We start from the raw sequence: 7,722 nt of genomic DNA, 5'->3' as shown, positions 1-7,722 counted from the left end.
GAACCAGGGCTTTGGAGTGTTGCAGACAGCAGGGGTGGGGGTGACAGCATCTCAGACCCTGTCTGACAGGCGGGTGGTGTTCCCAACAAAAGCCAGGTGTCATCCCGTCTAGTCCTGAGACCACACCGACCCCACCAGGGGGCCCTTTGTCCTCATGGAGGCTCGGCCTGCCAGAGTGGGCCAGAGCCCCCAACTTCAGAGCCACCCCTTCCTCCTCCCTCCTCCTTCCATGAGGGGCAGGGACACAGGAGGATGGGCCAGCTGTGCCCAGCCTCTCTGAGAGTCCCCGGAGGCCTTCCAGCTCTGCCTCGTCTCCTGCCCCAGCAGTGACTCTAACTTTGGGTCACAGACTAGGGGAGCCACCACACAGTGTTGGGGGGCAGGACCGCAGGAGAGGCTGAGGAGAGGACGTGGGGGGCTGCGAGTAGCTCTCCATGCCTGGGGCTGGGTGGATGGACTTGGAGCCGGGGCCCTGTGCTGGGGGCCTGGCAGGGAGGCACTGGGCATGGGGGTCTGGACAACAGGCATCACGCCCCAATGAGCCTGCAGACCCCACCAGGCTGGCTGGGGACAGCAGTGACTCAACCCCTAGCCCCTGCACCCTGGTCCAGAAGGCCCCACACCCTGTCTGTCTGCTGGCCTGTCCCTGGCCCAGCCGGCACCTCTGGCTAAGGAGTCCAGCCTGCCAAGCCAGTTAGCCCAGCTAGGCTGGAGGTCTGGAGAAGGGCTATAATGAGGAAGGGGCAGCAGGGGCTTCTCCGAGAGAGGCTACTGAGCCCACACCTCTGCGGCCAGATCCAGCCGCCAATAGACTACAGGGTTAATTACCACCAGGTACCCTCACTCATAGGCCAGCCCAGCACTGAGTTCCCTGTGCCCCCTCCCTCTCTGCCTCCCCTCTCACCCACATCGTAGGCTGTGCCCCACTGCTGCTCTCCCCACACATGAAGCCACCCCCAGGGCTCACACCCACAGGCACACCACGATGCCTGTGGTGCCCACCTCCCAACCACAGACCCACCTGTGCACAAGGACTGTCTGCTCACGGCAGGCCCCCTCAGCCCAGCGCCTCAGAACAGTGCCCTGAACGCCCCCCCTCCTGTCCTGCCTGGCAGACAGCCATGAGTTGGGGTCCCAGAGGCTGGACCTTCATGGGCTGCTGACAGGGGCTCAGGGATGCTCCCTGGCCCCATCCATCCTATGAGTGCCCAGGGTAGCTGGGACGGTCCATTCAGACTCCTGGAGAGGGCTTTCCTGCCAGGCCACCTGCCCCGCCCATGGCAGCAGGCGCATGTCCCCCGTGTATTCATGGAGGGCAGCCGAGTAGCCCCGGGGCTAGCAGCTGGGTGCTGGATTCACACAGGGTGCAAACACCCACTCCATCTGGCTCGGGGCCTTCCCGAGTGTGTTCACTCTCCCCTAAAATGACAAGAAGAGCAACTCTGTGTTGGGGCTACTGGGAGGAACTGCTGCTTATCCTCGTTTGCAGATGGGGAAACAAAGGCAAGGGGAAGGGACTTGGCTCAGATTGTGCAACTCTGGAGCAGTGGGGCTGAGATCTGAACCCCAGCAGTCTGGCAGTCCCCACGTCTGCTGTCCCTGCTCTCAAGCACCTTACATGCTTACAGGCGTGCAGTAGGCCCAGTTATGCCAGATGCGACGAGGTGTCTGCTGCAGACCTGGGCCTGCTGAGAGCTCCTACACAGACACATGGCTTGCCCTGCAGGGCGCTGGGAAAGCGTAGCCCAAGAGGAGGCAGGCGGGAAACCAGGAGACGCCCTGTGGGAGGTAATGGATGGGCGCCTGCTTGGCCACTGCCAGAGGGAACACCAGTGCCCGCTACCACTGCCAGGCTGCCTGGTGCTGGCATGGCCTTGGAAAATGCCAGCCAGCCCAGGGCCTCGGGCCAGCCTGACAGCCACTGAGGACCAGGCTGGACCCAGTCGGGTGTCCCAGCCCCTGCAATGCCACCACTCCAACTCCCAGCACAGCCAGTCCTCTCTGCTCACCCCCAGACCCACCCAGGCAGGGCCTGCCTGACAGCACAGAGACTATGTGTGGGCTGGGAGAGCCCCTGATGGAGTCTTGACCTGGGCTACCCTTTGCTCCCAGGCACCCTGGCCTGAGGGGACACAGCACAGCCTCTGAACAGAGCAGCAGCTATGAGGGGCTAGGGCTGAGGGCCAAGGGCAGGGTGAGAGCAGGGGTGTTGGAAGTGCAGGACCCAGGCCCAGGAAGTGCATTGCCTAAAATGGCAAGAGACTCCCTGCCAGCTGCTTGACACCAGCGGCACCCGTGAGGGCAGGAATTTGGGGAGGACAGCTGGAGCGGTGGCCAGGCGCCAGCCGGGCGGACACCTTCTGCACTCGCAGCTGTGCTGAGCGTCCTGCAGGCCACTCTGTTTGGGCAGCTCTTCAGCCCAATCCCAAGCATCGGAGCCTCCCGTATACCTTCCTAGGCATCCCAAGGCAACTCACACCAGCAAAGCTGACCTCTACAAACTCCTTCTCCCCACCCATCTGCCAGTTTATTAAAACCTTATGCAGGCCTGGTGCAGTGGCTCATGCCTGTAATCCCAGCACTTTGGGAGGCCGAGGTGGGGTGATCACCTGAGGCCGGTAGTTCAAGACCAGCCTGACCACATGGAGAAACCCTGTCTCTACTAAAAATACAAAATTAGCCGGGCGTGGTGGCACATGCCTGTAATCCCAGCTACTCTGGAGGCTGAGGCAGGATAATTGCTTGAACCCGGGAGGTGGAGGTTGCGGTGAGCCGAGATCGCACCACTGCACTCCAGCCTGGGCAACAGGAGTGAAACTCCGTCTTAAAACAAAACAAAACAAAACAAAACCTTATGCAATTCCTTTGGTGTAGTGTCAGAAAAATAAAAGCCTTATGCAAGTGTGGCCAGGCACAGTGCTCATGCCTATAATTCCAGTACTTCAGGAGGCCGAGGCAGGAGGATTGTTTGAGCCCAGGAGCTCGAGACCAGCCTGGGCAACATAATGAGACTCCCGTCTCTACAAGAAATTAAAAATTAGCCAGGGTTGGGTGGTGCACCCCCGTGGTTCCAGCTACTTGGGAGGCTGAGGTGGGAGAATCACTTGAGCTTGGGAGGTTGAGGCTGCAGTGAATCGTGATCATACTATTGCCTGGGCGACAGAGTGAGACCCTGTCTCAAAAATAATCAAAACACAGGCTGGGCGCGGTGGCTCACGCCTGTAATCCCAGCACTTTGGGAGGCCGAGGCGGGCGGATTACCAGGTCAAGAGATTGAGACCATCCTGGCCAACGTGGTGAAACTCTGTCTCTACTAAAAATAAAAAAATCAGCTGGGCATGGTGGTGTGCGCCTGTAATCCCAGCTACTCGGGAGGCTGAGGCCGGAGAATCGCTTAACCCGGGAGGTGGAGGTTGCAGTGAGCCGAGATCGCGCCACTGTACTCCAGCCTGGCAACAGAGCAAGGCTCCGTCTGAAAATAAATAAATAAATAAATAAATAAAATAAAAAACCTTATTCAAGTGTGAAACATAGCATGCAAAGATTAGCACACATGAGATGTGAATGTGCCGTGCAGCTATCGTACTTATGAGACAAACCCCTATGCACCCAGCACCTGGGTCAAGAAGTAGAACATAGCCAGTTCCGCAGAAGCACCCATCACAGTCCCCTTCCTCCCATTAGGATAGCCACGTTTGCACTTGTGGTCGTCATTCCCTCGCTTTTTTTCTTTTGAGACGGAGTCTTGCTCTTGCCGCCCAGGCTGGAGTGCAGTCGCGCCATCTCGGCTCACTGCAACCTCCGCCTCCCGGGTTCAAGCGATTCCCCTGCCTCAGCCTCCTGTGTAACTGGGATTACAGGCGCCCGACACCACGCCTGGCTAATTTTTGTGTTTTTAGTAGAATCGGCGTTTCACCATGTTAGCCAGGCTGGTCTCAAACTCCTGACCTCAGGTGATCCGCCCGTCTCGGCCACCCAAAGTGCTAGGATTACAGGCGTGAGCCACCGCGCCCGGCCTCGCCTTTCCTTTTGTGGCCGAAACCGCATGAGTGAGTCTTCCTTGGAGAGTCTGGGCGGAGCCGCGGGTGCTGTGGCGGCGACGGGACACACGGGGGCGCGCGCGGCCCGCGCCTGGTCGCGCGGGTGGGACTCGCGGGAACCGGGTGCCTGGGCGGCGGATGGGAGGATTCGTCCTGGAAGGAGGTCGGCAAAGCGCTTTGGTCCGGAACCCTGTGGGCCCGTGCCTCGGTCCCTGTGACCCCAAGGTGGTTAGAGGAGTCCGGGCTTCTTTCCTCCTGGGGCCTCTTTTTGGCCCAGACTGCAGCGTTGAAAACTGCAACAGACTGTACAGATGAGGGGGTCTGTTTTATTATTATTATTATTAATTTGAGACCGAGTCTCGCTCTGTCGCCCAGGCTGGAGTGCAGTGGCGCCATCTCGGCTCACCGCAACCTCCACCTCCTGGGCTCAAGCGATCCTCCCACCTCACCCTCTTGACTAGCTGGGAGCACAGGTATACACCACCATGCCCAGCTAATTTTTGAATGTTTTGTAGAGACAGGGTTTTGCCATATTGCCCAGGCTGGTCTCTAACTTCTGAGCTCAAGTGACCTGCCCGCCTCAGCCTGCCAAATTGCTGGGATTACAGGCGTGAGCCACCTCGCCCAGCCTGTTATTCTGAAACAATGAGTAAGCCCCTACTGTGTGTCCGGCTCTGTGCTAAGCACTTCACAGGCATTTTCTCATGTGGTGCTCATACTCCCCGAGGAAGGAGGAACTACTATTATTATCACTTTATATTTTTTACAGGGTCTCACTCTGTTGCCCAGGCTCACTGCAGCCTTTTTCTTTTTTTTTTTTTTTGAGACAGAGTCTCGCTCTTGTCACCCAGGTTGGAGTGCAGTGGTGCGATGTGGGCTCACTACAACCTCTGCCTCCCAGGTTCAAGCAATTCTGCCTCAGTCTCCCGAGTAGCTGGGATTACAGGCGCCTGCCATCACACCCAGCTAATTTTTGTATTTTTAGTAGAGAAGGGGTTTCACCATATTGGCCAGCCTGGTCTCGAACTCCTGAGCTCAAGTGATCCACCTGCCTCAGCCTCCCAAACTGCTGGGGTTACCAGCATGAGCCACTGCACCCGGCCCTCACTGCGGCCTTTAACTCCAGGGATCAAGTGATCCTCCTACTCCAGCCTCCTGAGGAGCTGGGACTCCAGGTGTGTACCACTGTGCCTCACTCCTTTATTTCTTCTTTCTTTTCTTTTTTTCTCTCCCTTTCTTTCCTTCCTTCCTTTCCTTTCCTTTCTTTCTCTTTTTCTTTCCCTTTCTTCCCTTCCTTTCCTTTTTCTTTCTTGAGACAGGGCCTTGCTATGTTGCCTAAGCTAGAAAACTATTATTTTTATCCCCATTTTACACATGCAGAAACTGGGGCAGGCAGGATCACAGCCCTAGTTTCCCTCACACCACGCACTTATCTGCTCCATCTACTTATTTCCATTTACATATATTTATATTACAGCCTTTCCTCACACAGTGAAATTTACATCGGAAGCATGTGTTTCCATGGTTTTTTTTTTTTTTTTTTTTTAATTATCATTGTGAATCAGACTTTAAAAAATGGGCGGTTGGAAGGGGACCTGTTGGGGAGATGGGGCTGGCAGAGGTAGCCCTAGGCAGCTGGGGAGGGGCCTGTGTGTGCCCCAGGCCTCCTGGGGGCCAGTCTGGAGTCACCAACAAGGATCCTGCCTGAGTCACTGGGGCACAGCTGCCAGAGATGCGAAGGACAAGGAAAGGTGCAGGCAGGTGGGCTGCCGCCCCCAGCCAGGATCCCAGCCTCTCCTCCCCCACACTGCTGCTCCATGCACAGAACGTTTACAGAGGGTGCAGGCACTGAATGGGTGGGAAGCTTTGCAGTCCATGACCTGTCAGAGACTTGTGGGGGAGGATGGAGGGTTTGGGGGACTGGTTCTGGAGGCCAGGGCTAGAAGGAGCAGGTAGTCAACAAGTAAACTCACAAACAAAAGATAGAACATCGGACAGAGATCAGGGCAATAGCAAAAATAAGGCGGAAGGAGAGGTGAGAGTGAGAAGGCCAGCGTTTGGGGGAGGGTTGGCCGGAAGCGTACTCCTCCCACCCAGTTAAACAGATAAAGAGCCCCTCGGTGAGGGAAGGAACAATCCCTAGCCCGACTTGCTCCGCGAGGGCCCCTGCTAATCACTTTAGGGGATCATCCCAGCGTCCTCAGCTGTTTTTTTTTTTTTTTTTTTTAGGAGAGGAGACTAATCCGAAGCTCAGAAAGGCTCAGTGCATTCCCAAGGTCGTTCAGCCAGGAGAGCGCTGAAGGGATCTGAGCTGAAAGCAAGTCTCAAACTCAGAGAATGGAGGAGCTGCCCCGGAAGTGGCTGCTCGAGGCTGCAGTGAACTATGATCCTGCGGCCAATCGCGGTGGCTCACGCCTGTAATCCCAGCCCTCTGGGAGGCCGAGGCGGGCGGATCGCTTGAGGTCAGAAGTTCGACACTAGCCTGGCCAACGTGGTAAAACACCCTCTCTACAAAAAAATGCAAAAATCAGTTGGGTGTGGTGGCGCGCGCCTGTGGTCCCAGCTACTCAGGAGGCTGAGGTGGGAGGAACGCTTGAGCCTGGGAGGCGGAAGTTACAGTGAGTCGAGATCGCCCCACTGCACTCCAGCCTGGACAAGAGAATGAGACCCTGCCTAAAAATAAAATACATGAGCCGAGTGCGGTGGCGCGCGCCTGTGATCTCACATACTCGGCAGGCTGAGGTGGGAGAACCGCCTGAACCTGGGGACTGCACCACTGCATTCCAGCCTTGGTGACAGTGAGACCCTGTCTTTAAAAAAAAAAAAAAAAAAAAAAAAGTATCTGAGGCCTGTTGGCAGGGAAGCTGCAGGCAGGCGAGGTCAGGCCAAGCAGAGTCCTGCCTATCTGGAGAGCTTCCTGGAAGAGGCGGCTTTTTCTGGCTCCCGAAGCCGTACGCTAGGGGTTGGGGGTCGTGCGTATGGCCTCCCACCGCGACCCTGGTTCAGAACACGGCCGGAGTGAGAAGGGGGGTGCCGGGACCCAGGAGGCCGTAGGGACTTCCTGGTCCTAGCCGGAGTAACCCTGGGGCTACGCCTGCTCCGAGCACCGGGATGGCCGTCCCTTTTATGGACCCAAACACTACGCCAGCCCAGCGAGGGCGGTGGGTGTCGGGTGCGAGGCCTGGAGGGCAGTGGGCGTCCCAGGGACTGGGCGGCTGAAGCCCCGCGCAGCGACTCAGAACCAGGCCGCCGCCCACGCCTCGGGCCAGCGCGGAGAATCCTGTGCGCCTGCGCAGTGAGCTGCGGGGCGGCTCGGCGGCGCGCACGCAGCACGAGGGGCGGAGCCTCGGAGCCCGGGCACCCCTGACGGGCTGCACTGGGGAGGGGGAGGAGCCTCGAGGCCGGTTTGGAATTTTTGGCGCGAGCAGCTCCGCGCGCGTTCACGGGCCGTTCCCCCTCACGGGAGTCCTCCGCCCGGGCGTCCGGAACAGTCGACGGCAGACTCCGGCCCGCTGAGCCACCCGAGGGGTCCCGTGGCCTCCGCGGACCCGGAATCTGGGCCCTCGCGGACCCGCGCCCCGCCCAGTCGCCCCAGGTGAGCCCAGACCCCGCCGTGAGGGGCCTCGGCGTGGCCACCTCGCCGCTCCCCTCCGCCTCGCCAGGTCTGCGTTACCCCTGCCCC

The 7,722-nt window shown here is 58.4% G+C and overlaps 1 protein-coding gene across 7 annotated transcripts in view; it reads left to right on the top strand.

Moving 5' to 3' along the window:
* PKMYT1 (protein kinase, membrane associated tyrosine/threonine 1) overlaps window positions 1–7,722 on the top strand; it is a 31,910-nt gene that overhangs the window by 16,813 nt on the left and 7,375 nt on the right. For 4 of the 7 annotated variants that reach the window (XM_055100732.2, XM_055100730.2, XM_034939639.3 and 1 more), the window contains exon 2: window positions 6,270–7,635. The exons of 2 other annotated variants lie outside the window; for them this stretch is intronic. The gene's annotated coding sequence lies outside the window, so the exon portion shown is untranslated. Of the gene's footprint in view, window positions 1–4,185; window positions 5,216–6,269; window positions 7,636–7,722 lie in introns of those variants that run through there. One more of the 7 variants, XM_055100731.2, reaches the window with a different exon arrangement.

The sequence above is a fragment of the Pan paniscus genome, chromosome 18, assembly GCF_029289425.2.
Source record: "Pan paniscus chromosome 18, NHGRI_mPanPan1-v2.0_pri, whole genome shotgun sequence".
In the NCBI taxonomy this organism is placed as follows: Eukaryota; Metazoa; Chordata; class Mammalia; order Primates; family Hominidae; genus Pan; species Pan paniscus.
Note: the sequence above shows the minus strand (reverse complement) of the source record. Positions and strands in the feature narration are given on the sequence as shown.